The sequence below is a fragment of the Ranitomeya imitator genome, chromosome 6, assembly GCF_032444005.1.
Source record: "Ranitomeya imitator isolate aRanImi1 chromosome 6, aRanImi1.pri, whole genome shotgun sequence".
Classification (NCBI taxonomy): Eukaryota; Metazoa; Chordata; class Amphibia; order Anura; family Dendrobatidae; genus Ranitomeya; species Ranitomeya imitator.
Genome location: NC_091287.1, coordinates 82,209,849 through 82,224,580, shown reverse-complemented (window position 1 = coordinate 82,224,580; position 14,732 = coordinate 82,209,849).

Here is a 14,732-nt window from a genome sequence, read left to right as displayed (position 1 = left end):
AATTTCCTTTTTTTCAAATAGTGCAGCCAGTTTAAAATTTGAAAAAAAAAATTCCTATTAGTGTCTTTCCACTTGTATCCAGCTAAATAGTGGAAAAACACTATATAGGATAACCTAGAGGAGGGTTTCTTGGCCTTGCAGCGCCGTTTACGGCTGTCTGCACGGTCTCCGTGTGATTTAAACTAGCTCTGTAGCCCGATCTGCACCAAAAAAAAGGTTAAGTTCACCAAACACAACTTACACTTGTGTAGGCCACATTTGAAAAATAATAAAGTTTAGTCCACAATTTACAACATTAGTGTTTCTTACACCTGTTAGGAGGAGCATTACAGGAATAAGCACACTAAGGCCTTAGTACTTTTCTGCTTATCTTTATCTGTCAACCAAGATGAAGAGGGCAGGGAGTAAGGCACGTGGGCGTGGGCGCGGAGCAGGGAGAGGAGCAGGGAGAGGACGTGGTGATTCTGTGCCTGCTGCGGGCGCCGGTGACTCGTCGTCACTCAGTTTCAGCAGGGAACAGTCCTTCATGCGCAGCTTTGTCGGAGAGCGCCGTGCACCGCTGCTGCGTGAAGACCAAATTGAAGCCGTTGTCGGGTGGATGGCAGCTAACGCCTCGGCATCGACTTCAGTTAGTGCCACATCCTCTCAGGCACAGAGCACTGGAGAGCAGCCATCTGTCTCTTCACCACCTGCCAAATTGGCCAGGCAGTCAGAGAGCCCAGGACAGGAGCCGTCTCTACTTCTGTTCTCTGAATCTCTTGGCTTGGAAACAGGGGGCCAGCCAAGCAGCATTGGAGAAATGGAAGAAGAGGCAGTGTGCAGTGATGCCCAACACCTTTTTCTCTCTGACTCTGAAGAGGCAGGTGGGCCAGTGCCTCCGGTGACCACAGCGCAGTACGCATCTGATGATGAAACTCAGGTGCCGCTTTCTCGTGCGTACTGTGCTGCTGAGACTACCCAGGAGGAGCAGTTGGTGGCAGAGGGTAGTGGAGATGATGAGGTCCTTGACCCATCGTGGCGTGAGGAACAGGAAGGTGGTGGGAGCAGCTCAGAGGAAGAGCTTCCTCTTACGGGCCAAAGAGGGAGAGGGAGGGGGAAGACTGCGGAGCCTGTAGCCTCCACTTTGGCACCCGTTAGGAGCCTGTCTCTTTCCAAAGCCAAAAAGGGCGCTCCCAAGACTTGCAGTGCCTGGTCCTTTTTTGACACAGTTGCAGATGACATTTGTTTTGTCAAATGCAAGCTGTGTCATCATAAAGTAAAAAGAGGGAAAAATGTCAGCAACCTCAATACCACAAATATGTGGAAACATGTGCGGACCAGGCACGCGGTGGAGTTACAGAAACACACTGAAGATGTAGGCCAACCAACAGCGGCAGCTACCACCTCTTCAGCTCGTGTTGCCTCTTCCTCCAGCTCACGCACAGCTGGTTTGGCTTCCTCCCAGAGACCTTGTGTAATTCCACCCACAGCACCACCTTCCCAGTCATCCTCACACTCCCAGTCTACTCTACAGCCATCGGTAGTACAGGCATGGGAGAAAAGGCGGGCATTCTCGGCCAACCACCCCCGAGCACAGGCTCTGAATGCAGGCATTGCCAAACTGTTGTCCCTGGAAATGCTCTCGTTCAGGCTGGTGGAGACTGACAGCTTCCGTGACTTGATGGCATTGGCAGTCCCACAGTACAAGGTGCCCAGCCGCTTTTACTTCAGCAGGCAGGCTGTCCCTGCCCTGCACAGGCATGTTGAGGCAAACATAAAACATGCGCTACTGAACGCCGTCAGTAGCAAGGTCCACCTCACCACCGATGCGTGGACCAGTCAGCATGGACAGGGGCGATATGTTTCCCTCACTGCCCATTGGGTTAATGTTGTTGAGCCAGGTACAGATCGTGCGAGTGGCGCAGGACGTGTCCTGCCCACTCCAAGGATTGCAGGAATCCAGTCTGTACGCATCGACTCCTCCTCTTACACCAGTTCCTCTGATTCCTCTCTGCAGGATCCGTCACAGTCCACCCCCACATGGACCCGTGAACGTTTACCTATGACCGACATGAGCACAGCCGTGGCCAAACGTCAGCAGGCCGTCTTGAAACTAGTTTCATTGGGGCATCGAAGCCACACAGCGCAGGAGCTCTGGAATGCCATAAAGCAGGAGAGCGATGTGTGGTTACTGCCAGCGAATCTCCAGCCAGGCATGGTAGTGTGTGACAATGGCCGAAATCTGGTGGCAGCTTTGGCCCTTGGCAACCTCACTCACATCCCATGTCTGGCACATGTGCTCAATTTGGTTGTGCAGAGTTTTCTGAGGGACTATCCGGATCTTGATGCCCTGCTGCACAAGGTCCGCCTAGAGTGTGCTCACTTGCGGCGTTCCAGCTTGGCCAGATCCCGCATTGCTGCTCTGCAGCGCCGATTCCGCCTTCCGGAACACCGCATCATATGTGACCTACCTACCCGGTGGAATTCCACGTTACATATGTTGGAGCGGTTGTGTGAGCAGCAGCAAGCAGTTATGGAGTACCAGCTGCATCAGGCGCAAAGAAGTCGCAGTCAGCGCCGATCAGACTTCACAACCACAGAGTGGGCCACTATGAAGGACGTCTGCCAGGTTTTGCGTCCTTTTGATTATTCCACGCGGATGGCAAGTGCAGATGATGCACTAGTCAGCATGACTGTCCCCCTTATCTGCCTGCTTCAGCAAACTTTGCAAGGGTTAAGGGATGATGTGGTGGAAGAGGTGGAGGATGAGGAGTCACCTTTTCCATCAGCTTCTGGAGAGTCAGCGCCACGTGGTTCCTCACAAAGGGGTACGCAGGGGCCAATTTGTGAGGAGGATGAGGAGGAGTCAATGGAGGAGGAAGAGCTCCGTCCAGAGGAGGGAGCGACACAATTGTCCAGTGGTCAGTGTGTACAGCGAGGGTGGGGTGATGACGAGCGGGCAGAGATCATGTCTCAAGCAGGGGACAGCGTTTCTGGGCCGGTTGGCACTCTGCAGCACATGGTGGATTTCATGCTGCAGTGCCTGAGAAACGACCGCCGCATCGACCACATTCTCAACATGCCTGATTATTGGGTGTTCACCCTCCTCGATCCTCGCTACCGGGACAACGTCCAAAACCTCATCCCTGCGTTGACCCGGGAGCGTAAATTGCGGGAGTACCACGACACACTGGTGAATTCCATCATCTTCTCCTGTCCAACTGAGAGGAGTGCTGCTAGTGCTTTACAAAGCAGCTCAGTGCGTCGAGGCAGTGGGGGAGGCTCTGCCCAAAGAGGGAGCAGAAGCAGTGCCTCTGCCCAAGGCAAGCCCAGTATGGCACAACTCTGGCACACTTTTGTGTGCCCGCCCCAAATGTCTACACCATCACCGGCGGCTCCAGTCAGCAGGAGGCAACGGTTCCGTCAGATGGTGACAGACTACATGGCTTGCCCTCTTACTGTACTCCCAGACGGCTCTTCCCCGTTCAAGTTTTGGGTCTCTAAGCTGGATACATGGCCAGAGCTAAGCCAGTATGCATTGGAGGTGCTGGCTTGCCCTGCGGCTAGTGTCTTATCGGAACGTGTCTTTAGTGCCGCAGGTGGTGTACTAACAGACCGTCGCATGCGACTATCCTCCGATAACGTTGACCGGCTTACTTTCCTGAAAATGAACCAGGCCTGGATCTCGCAGGAATTTGCCACTCCTCTGCCTGATTAAGTAATTGGGTGTCATCCAGGTCTCCTGCTGTGTTCATCTTTCTACCACCTGAACTGCTATTCCTGGGCTCCAACACCGCCAGTTGCGGCTCAGAAGTGCAGGCTGCACAGTAAAAACATACGACCCAGTGTTATTGGGTTTCAGTAACGTCAGCTGATCCCCAGCTGTGTAGCCGGCAATGTGTCCTGCGACCGCCACGCTGGCACAACAACCTAAATGTAAGGGAACCTGTCCCCCCCCCCCCCCCGTCGTTTGTTACTGAAAGAGCCATCTTGTGCAGCAGTAATGCTGCACAAGGAAAAGGTAGCTCTTTTTTTTTAGCTCTTTGCACACGCAGAACTTAACACTTATAAAATGTGTTCACTGATACCGTTATACCGTCCCGGAGCTGGGACTTTCCTTCGTAATGTGACGCAGCACAGCCGTCATTCCTACCCCCTTGGTGCCATGCGCTGCCTCCTCAGCGTTGTTTTAAGCTGTCACGGAGCCTGCGCTGTTCTGTTATCCCTTGGGCATGCCCTATTTGCGCTGCCTGTCTTCTGACATAATTTGGTGTCAGGCTGGCTGCGCCTGTGCGGCCGCGGTGCCCGAGATCCCGCCTCGCAGTGTCTTCTGATTGAGTCACACTGCGGGCCTGGGATCCATGGGCATGCGCAGTGCATATCTTCCCCTCGGGCTCTCGCTCATTTCCCTCCGCCTTCTTTAGACTGTGCGCCGTCAGCTGATCCCTAGCATGCCACGGCCGTGACACCGCACAGTCTGAAGAAGAGGGAAGGAGGGGAGTGAGAGTCGAGGTTATGCACTGTGCATGCCCATGGTTCCAAGGCCCGCAGTGGGATTACGTTAGATGAGACTGCGAGGTGGGATCTGGAGCAGCGTGGACGCACAGGCACTGACAGCCTGACACCAAATTATGTCAGAAGACAGGCAGCGCTAATTGGGCATGGCCAAGGGCTAACAGAACAGCGCAGGCTCCGTGGCAGCTTAAAACAACGCTGAGGAGGCAGCGCACGGCATCAAGGGGATAGGAATGACAGCTGTGCTGTGTCCCATTACGAAGGAAATTCGCACCTCCGGAACGGTTTAACGGTATAAAGGGACACATTTTTAGTGTTTACTTCGGTGTTTGCAAGGAGCATAATTAAAAGAGCAACCTTTTCCTTTTGCATCCTTAGTGCTGCACAACATGGCTCTTTCAGCTACAAACGTCTTGGGGGGGGGGGTTAAAGGTTTCCTTTCAACTTGCTCCAATCAGGCTTCGGCCTACACTCTGTTCCTCTGCTCCTCCTGCTGTCCCTGGGCTCTAACACCGCCAGTTGGTGCCTGGAAGTGCTGTGTGCACAGTCAACAGTCGCTCCTCTGTTATTGGGGTTCAGTAACGTCAGCTGATCCCCAGCTGTGTGTGCGGCAATACCTCCAATCTGCTCCTCCTGCTGTCCCTGGGCTCTAACACCGCTAGTTGGTGCCTGGAAGTGCTGTGTGCACAGTCAACAGTCGCTCCTCTGTTATTGGGGTTCAGTAACGTCAGCTGATCCCCAGCTGTGTGTGCGGCAATACCTCCAATCTGCTCCTCCTGCTGTCCCTGGGCTCTAACACCGCCAGTTGGTGCCTGGAAGTGCTGTGTGCACAGTCAACAGTCGCTCCTCTGTTATTGGGGTTCAGTAACGTCAGCTGATCCCCAGCTGTGTATCCGGCAACGTGTCATGCGACCGCCACGCTGGCACAACTAAAATGTAAGGGGACCTGTCCCCCCCCCCCCCTAGGCGTTTGTTACTGAAAGAGCCACCATGTGCAGCACTAATACTGCACAAGGGAAAGGTCGCTCTTGAAATTATGCTCCTTGCAAACGCTGAACTACACACTCATGTAATGTGTCCCCTCACACCGTCCAACCGTCCCGGAGGTGGGACTTTCCTTTGTAATGTGACGCAGCACAGCCGTCATTGCTACCCCCTTGGCACCGTGCGCTGCCTCCTTAGCGTTGTTTGATTCCGTCATGGACCCTGCGCTGTTATGTTATCCCTTGGCCATGAACAGTTTGCGCTGCCCGTCCTCTGACATCATTTGTTGTCGTCCTGGCTGCGCCTGTGCGTCCACGCTGCCCGAAATCACACCTCGCAGTGTCGTCTAATGTGATCCCACAGTGGGCCTGGTATCCATGGCCATGCGCAGTGCATATACTAGCCTCTCACTCCCCTTCTTCACGCTTCTTCAGACTAGGCGGCGTCAGCTGATCCCTAATAGCATGCCACGGCCGTGACGCCGCACAGTCTGAAGAAGCAGGAAGGAGGTGAGTGAGAGGCGATGATATGCACTGCGCATGCCCATGGATCCCTGGCCCGCAGTGGGACTACATTAGATGACACTGCAAGGTTGGATCTCGGGCAGCTTGGACGCACAGGCACTGCCAGCCTGACACCTACATGATGTCAGAAGACGGGCACCGCTAACTGTGCATGGCCAAGGGATAACATTACAGTGCGGGCTCCGTGACAGAACCAAACAACGTTGAGGAGGTGGTGCCCGGCACCAAGGGGGTTGGAATGACGGCTGTGCTGTGTCACATTACAAAGGAAAGTCCCACTTCCGGGATGGTTTGACGGTGTGAGGGGACACATTATATGAGTGTGTACTTCAGCGTTTGCAAGGAGCATAATTTTCGGAGCCACCATTTTCCATGTGCAGTATTACTGCTGTACAAGATGGCTCTTTCAGCAACAAATGCCTGGGGGGGGGGGTTAAAGGTTCCCTTTCAACTTGCTCCACTGCAGGCTTCGGCCTACACTCTGCTCCTCTTTGATTCCCTGGGTTTCAACACTGTCAGTTGCCACCTGGAAGTGTTGTCTACACAGAAAAAAACACTAGGTGATGTGTCAGTGGGGTTCAGCACCGCCAGCTGTTCCCCTGCTGTGTAGTCGGCAACGTGTCCAGCACAAGCCACGCTGGCACAACAGAACAAAAGCTGCCACCAGTGCAGGCTTCGGCCTACACTCTGCTCCTCTCCTCCTCCTGCTGACCCTGGGCTCAAACACCGCTAGTTTTTGCCCGGAAGTGCTAGCTGCACAGAGAAAAACACCAGCCAATGTGTTAGTGGGGTTCAGCAACGCCAGCTGTTCCCCTGCTGTGTAGCCGGCAACGTGACCTGCAAACGCCATGCAGGCACAGGAACTGAAATTAAAAGGGAACCTGGCCCCACCCCCCCAGGTGTTTCTATGTATAACAGCCACCTAGTACAGCAGTACTGCTGCATTTGTACAAGGTGGCTGACTTTTTCTCCTTGCCCACGTGGAACTCAACACGTACAAAATGTGTCTCATTGAGACCATTCCACTGTCCCTGAGGTGTGACTTTCCTTTGTAATGATACGCAGCACCCCCCTTGGTAGCGTTTCCCGTCTTTTGTCATCATGGTTAGCTGGCTGCGCCTGTGCATCCGCCCTGCTAGAAACAACGCCCCTCGTTGTCATATTTATTTTGTCAGCGAGGGTGTGGTTTATGGGCACGAGCAGTGCATATGTTCGCCTGTCTTAACTCATCTCCTTCCGCCTTCTTCAGACTGTGCGGCCTCCTGGCCGTGGTAGGCGATAAGGGATCAGCTGAGGCCGCCCAGTCTGGAGCAGGTGTAAGGACATGTGTAAGCGGCAAACCTATTTACTGCACAAGGCCACGAATCCCAGCCACGCAGTGTGATTTTTTGAAAACACACTGTGGGTCTGGGATTCATGTCCATCGCTAACCGCAACGGCCGACATGAAATGAGGTCAGAAGACAGGAAGCGCTCACAGCGCATGGCCAAGGGATCACAATAGCGCAGACTCCTGTACAGCAAATAACTACGCTCAGGAATCTGCGCCCAGTACCTAGGTGCAAATTTTGACACCTGTGCTGCGTCTCGTTAAAAAGACAAGTCACGCCTCCACAACTGTTTGACAGTATAATGGGCTAAATAGTGTACGTGTTTTAGTCAGCGTGTGCAAGGAGCAAAACAAATAGAGCAACCTTTTACTTGTGCAGCATTAATGCTGCACAAGGTGTGGCTCTTGTACCTTGCAACACCTGAGGGGGGGGTTAAAGGTAACCTTTGAAATTGGTTCAACTAGGCTTCGGCCTACACTCTGCTCCTCTACTCCTCCTGCTGACCCTGGGCTCAAACACCGCTAGTTTTTGCCCGGAAATGCTAGCTGCACAGAGAAAAACACCAGCCAATGTGTTAGTGGGGTTCAGCACCGCCAGCTGTTCCCCTGCTGTGTAGTCGGCAACGTGTCCAGCACAAGCCACGCTGGCACAACCGACCAAAAGCTGCCACCAGTGCAGGCTTCGGCCTACACTTTGCTCCTCTCCTCCTCCTGCTGACCCTGGGCTCAAACAACGCCAGTTTCTGCCCGGACATGCTAGCTGCACAGAGAAAAACACCAGCCAATGTATTAGTGGGGTTCAGCACCGCCTGCTGTTCCCCCGCTGTGTAGCCGGCATCGTGTCCAGCACAAGCCACGCTGGCACAACCGACCAAAAGCTGCCACCAGTGCAGGCTTCGGCCTACACTTTGCTCCTCTCCTCCTCCTCCTGCTGACCCTGGGCTCTAACACCGCTAGTTTTTGCCCGGACATGCAATCTGCACAGAGAAAAACACCAGTCAATGTGTCAGTGGGGTTCAGCAACGCCAGCTGTTCCCCTGCTGTGTAGCTTGCAACGTGACCTGCAAACGCCACGCAGGCACATGAACTGAAATTGAAGGGAGCCTGCCCCCCACCCACAGGTGTTTCTATGTATATCAGCCACCTTGTACAGCAGTACTGCTGCATTTGTACGAGGTGGCTGACTTTTTCTCCTTGCCCACGTGGAACTCAACACGTACAAAATGTGTCTCATTAGAGACCATTACAATGTCCCTGAGGTGTGACTTTCCTTTGTAATGACACGCAGCACCACCCTTGTTAGCGCTGCCCGTCTTTTGACATCATTGGTTAGCTGGCTGCGCCTGTGCATCTCCCCTGCTCGAAACAACGGCCCTCGGTGTCTTATTTTTTTGGACAGCGAGGGTGTGATTGATGGGCATGTGCAGTGCATATGTTTGCCTGTGTTCACTCATCTCCTTCCGCCTTCTTCAGACTGGGTGTCCTCATGGCCGCGGCAGGCGATAAGGGATCAGATGAGGCCGCCCAGTCTGAAGCAGGTGTAAGGACATGTGTGAGCGGCAAACATATTTAGTGCACCAGGGCACGAATCCCAGCACCGCAGTGTGATTTTTTAAAAACACACTGTGGGTCTGGGATTCATGTCCATCGCTAACCGCAACGGCCGACATGAAATGAGGTCAGAAGACAGGAAGCGCTCACAGCGCATGGCCAAGGGATCACAATAGCGCAGACTCCTGTACAGCAAATAACAACGCTCAGGAATCTGCGCCCAGTACCTAGGTGCAAATTTTGACACCTGTGCTGCGTCTCGTTAAAAAGACAAGTCACGCCTCCACAACTGTTTGACAGTATAATGGGCTAAATAGTGTACGTGTTTAATTCAGCGTGTGCAAGGAGCAAAATTAAATAGAGCAACCTTTGACTTGTGCATCATTAATGCTGTTCAAGGTGTGGCTCTTGTACCTTGCAACACCTGAGGGGGGGGTTAAAGGTAACCTTTGAAATTGGTTCAACTAGGCTTCGGCCTACACTCTGCTCCTCTCCTCCTCCTGCTGACCCTGGGCTCAAACACCGCTATTTTTTGCCCGGACATGCTAGCTGCACAGAGAAATACACCAGCCAATGTGTTAGTGGGGTTCAGCACCGCCAGCTGTTCCCCCGCTGTGTAGCCGGCATCGTGTCCAGCACAAGCCACGCTGGCACAACCGACCAAAAGCTGCCACCAGTGCAGGCTTCGGCCTACACTTTGCTCCTCTCCTCCTCCTCCTGCTGACCCTGGGCTCTAACACCGCTAGTTTTTGCCCGGACATGCAATCTGCACAGAGAAAAACACCAGTCAATGTGTCAGTGGGGTTCAGCAACGCCAGCTGTTCCCCTGCTGTGTAGCTTGCAACGTGACCTGCAAACGCCACGCAGGCACATGAACTGAAATTGAAGGGAGCCTGCCCCCCACCCCCCCAGGTGTTTCTATGTATAACAGCCACCTTGTACAGCAGTACTGCTGCATTTGTACAAGGTGGCTGACTTTTTCTCCTTGCACACGTGGAACTCAACAAGTACAAAATGTGTCTCATTACAGACCATTACAATGTCCCTGAGGTGTGACTTTCCTTTTTAATGACACGCAGCACCCCCATTGTTAGCGCTGCCCGTCTCCTGACATCATTGGTTGGCTGGCTGTGCCTGTGCGTCCCCCCTGCCCGACACAACGCCCCCCGTTGTCTCATATATTTTGACTGCGAGGGTGTGATTGATGGGCACGAGCAGTGCATATGTTCCCCTGTTTTCACTCCCCTCCTTCCGCCTTCTTCTGACTGTGCGGCCTCATGGCCGCGGCATGCGATAAGGGATCAGCTGAGGCCGCCCAGTCTGAAGCAGGTGTAAGGACATGTGTGAGCGGCGAACATATTTACTGCACAAGGCCACGAATCCCAGCACCGCAGTGTGACTTTAGGAAAAGCCACTGTGGGTCTGGGATTTATGGCCATCGTTAACCGCACCGGCCAACATGAAATGAGGTCATGAGACGGCCTGCACTAACAGGGTATTGCCAAGGGATAACACAAGAGCGCAGACTCCTGTACAGCAAATAACAACGCTCAGGAATCTGCGCCCAGTACCTAGGTGCAAATTTTGACACCTGTGCTGCGTCTCGTTAAAAAGACAAGTCACGCCTCCACAACTGTTTGACAGTATAATGGGCTAAATAGTGTACGTGTTTAATTCAGCGTGTGCAAGGAGCAAAATTAAATAGAGCAACCTTTGACTTGTGCATCATTAATGCTGTTCAAGGTGTGGCTCTTGTACCTTGCAACACCTGAGGGGGGGGTTAAAGGTAACCTTTGAAATTGGTTCAACTAGGCTTTGGCCAACACTCTGCTCCTCTCCTCCTCCTGCTGACCCTGGGCTCAAACACCGCTAGTTTTTGCCCGGAAATGCTAGCTGCACAGAGAAAAACACCAGCCAATGTGTTAGTGGGGTTCAGCACCGCCAGCTGTTCCCCTGCTGTGTAGTCGGCAACGTGTCCAGCACAAGCCACGCTGGCACAACAGAACAAAAGCTGCCACCAGTGCAGGCTTCGGCCTACACTTTGCTCCTCTCCTCCTCCTGCTGACCCTGGGCTCAAACAACGCCAGTTTCTGCCCGGACATGCTAGCTGCACAGAGAAAAACACCAGCCAATGTGTTAGTGGGGTTCAGCACCGCCAGCTGTTCCCCCGCTGTGTAGCCGGCATCGTGTCCAGCACAAGCCACGCTGGCACAACCGACCAAAAGCTGCCACCAGTGCAGGCTTCGGCCTACGCTTTGCTCCTCTCCTCCTCCTCCTGCTGACCCTGGGCTCTAACACCGCTAGTTTTTGCCCGGACATGCAATCTGCACAGAGAAAAACACCAGTCAATGTGTCAGTGGGGTTCAGCAACGCCAGCTGTTCCCCTGCTGTGTAGCTTGCAACGTGACCTGCAAACGCCACGCAGGCACATGAACTGAAATTGAAGGGAGCCTGCCCCCCACCCCCCCAGGTGTTTCTATGTATAACAGCCACCTTGTACAGCAGTACTGCTGCATTTGTACAAGGTGGCTGACTTTTTCTCCTTGCACACGTGGAACTCAACAAGTACAAAATGTGTCTCATTACAGACCATTACAATGTCCCTGAGGTGTGACTTTCCTTTTTAATGACACGCAGCACCCCCATTGTTAGCGCTGCCCGTCTCCTGACATCATTGGTTGGCTGGCTGTGCCTGTGCGTCCCCCCTGCCCGACACAACGCCCCCCGTTGTCTCATATATTTTGACTGCGAGGGTGTGATTGATGGGCACGAGCAGTGCATATGTTCCCCTGTTTTCACTCCCCTCCTTCCGCCTTCTTCTGACTGTGCGGCCTCATGGCCGCGGCATGCGATAAGGGATCAGCTGAGGCCGCCCAGTCTGAAGCAGGTGTAAGGACATGTGTGAGCGGCGAACATATTTACTGCACAAGGCCACGAATCCCAGCACCGCAGTGTGACTTTAGGAAAAGCCACTGTGGGTCTGGGATTTATGGCCATCGTTAACCGCACCGGCCAACATGAAATGAGGTCATGAGACGGCCTGCACTAACAGGGTATTGCCAAGGGATAACACAAGAGCGCAGACTCCTGTACAGCAAATAACAACGCTCAGGAATCTGCGCCCAGTACCTAGGTGCAAATTTTGACACCTGTGCTGCGTCTCGTTAAAAAGACAAGTCACGCCTCCACAACTGTTTGACAGTATAATGGGCTAAATAGTGTACGTGTTTAATTCAGCGTGTGCAAGGAGCAAAATTAAATAGAGCAACCTTTGACTTGTGCATCATTAATGCTGTTCAAGGTGTGGCTCTTGTACCTTGCAACACCTGAGGGGGGGGTTAAAGGTAACCTTTGAAATTGGTTCAACTAGGCTTTGGCCAACACTCTGCTCCTCTACTCCTCCTGCTGACCCTGGGCTCAAACACCGCTAGTTTTTGCCCGGAAATGCTAGCTGCACAGAGAAAAACACCAGCCAATGTGTTAGTGGGGTTCAGCACCGCCAGCTGTTCCCCTGCTGTGTAGTCGGCAACGTGTCCAGCACAAGCCACGCTGGCACAACAGAACAAAAGCTGCCACCAGTGCAGGCTTCGGCCTACACTTTGCTCCTCTCCTCCTCCTGCTGACCCTGGGCTCAAACAACGCCAGTTTCTGCCCGGACATGCTAGCTGCACAGAGAAAAACACCAGCCAATGTGTTAGTGGGGTTCAGCACCGCCAGCTGTTCCCCCGCTGTGTAGCCGGCATCGTGTCCAGCACAAGCCACGCTGGCACAACCGACCAAAAGCTGCCACCAGTGCAGGCTTCGGCCTACGCTTTGCTCCTCTCCTCCTCCTCCTGCTGACCCTGGGCTCTAACACCGCTAGTTTTTGCCCGGACATGCAATCTGCACAGAGAAAAACACCAGTCAATGTGTCAGTGGGGTTCAGCAACGCCAGCTGTTCCCCTGCTGTGTAGCTTGCAACGTGACCTGCAAACGCCACGCAGGCACATGAACTGAAATTGAAGGGAGCCTGCCCCCCACCCCCCCAGGTGTTTCTATGTATAACAGCCACCTTGTACAGCAGTACTGCTGCATTTGTACAAGGTGGCTGACTTTTTCTCCTTGCACACGTGGAACTCAACAAGTACAAAATGTGTCTCATTACAGACCATTACAATGTCCCTGAGGTGTGACTTTCCTTTTTAATGACACGCAGCACCCCCATTGTTAGCGCTGCCCGTCTCCTGACATCATTGGTTGGCTGGCTGTGCCTGTGCGTCCCCCCTGCCCGACACAACGCCCCCCGTTGTCTCATATATTTTGACTGCGAGGGTGTGATTGATGGGCACGAGCAGTGCATATGTTCCCCTGTTTTCACTCCCCTCCTTCCGCCTTCTTCTGACTGTGCGGCCTCATGGCCGCGGCATGCGATAAGGGATCAGCTGAGGCCGCCCAGTCTGAAGCAGGTGTAAGGACATGTGTGAGCGGCGAACATATTTACTGCACAAGGCCACGAATCCCAGCACCGCAGTGTGACTTTAGGAAAAGCCACTGTGGGTCTGGGATTTATGGCCATCGTTAACCGCACCGGCCAACATGAAATGAGGTCATGAGACGGCCTGCACTAACAGGGTATTGCCAAGGGATAACACAAGAGCGCAGTTTCCTGTACTGCAAATAACAACGGTAAGGAATCTGCGCACAGCACCTAGGTGTAAATTTGTACACCTGTGCTGCGTCTCCTTAAAAAGACTAGTAGTCACGCCTCCACTACTGTTTGACAGTATAATGGGCTAAATAGTGTACGTGTTTAATTCAGCGTGTGCAAGGAGCAAAATTAAATAGAGCAACCTTTGACTTGTGCATCAATAATGCTGTTCAAGGTGTGGCTCTTGTACCTTGCAACACCTGAGGGGGGGGGTTAAAGGTAACCTTTGAAATTGGTTCAACTAGGCTTTGGCCAACACTCTGCTCCTCTCCTCCTCCTGCTGACCCTGGGCTCAAACACCGCTAGTTTTTGCCCGGAAATGCTAGCTGCACAGAGAAAAACACCAGCCAATGTGTTAGTGGGGTTCAGCACCGCCAGCTGTTCCCCTGCTGTGTAGTCGGCAACGTGTCCAGCACAAGCCACGCTGGCACAACAGAACAAAAGCTGCCACCAGTGCAGGCTTCGGCCTACACTTTGCTCCTCTCCTCCTCCTGCTGACCCTGGGCTCAAACAACGCCAGTTTCTGCCCGGACATGCTAGCTGCACAGAGAAAAACACCAGCCAATGTGTTAGTGGGGTTCAGCACCGCCAGCTGTTCCCCTGCTGTGCAGCTTGCAACGTGACCTGCAAACGCCACGCAGGCACATGAACTGAAATTGAAGGGAGCCTGGCCACCACCCCCAGGTGTTTCTATGTATAACAGCCACCTTGTACAGCAGTACTGCTGCATTTGTACAAGGTGGCTGACGTTTTCTCCTTGCCCACGTGGAACTCAACACGTACAAAATGTGTCTCTTTGAGACCATTCCACTGTCCCTGAGGTGTGACTTTCCTTTCTAATGATACGCAGCACCCCCCTTGGTAGCGCTTCCCGTCTTCTGACATCATTGGTTGGCTACTTGCGCCTGTTCGTCCGCCCTGCCTGAATAAAATGCTCCTCGTTGTCTTAATTATTTTGACTGTGAGGGTGTGATTGATGGGCACGAGCAGTGCATATCTTCGCCTGTCTTAACTCATCTCCTTCCGCCTTCTTCAGACTGTGCAGCCTCATGGCCGCGGCATGCGAGAAGGGATCAGCAGAGGCCGCCCAGTCTGAAGCAGGTGTAAGGACGTGTGTGAGCGGCCAAAATATTTACTGCTCAAGGCCACGAATCCCAGCACCG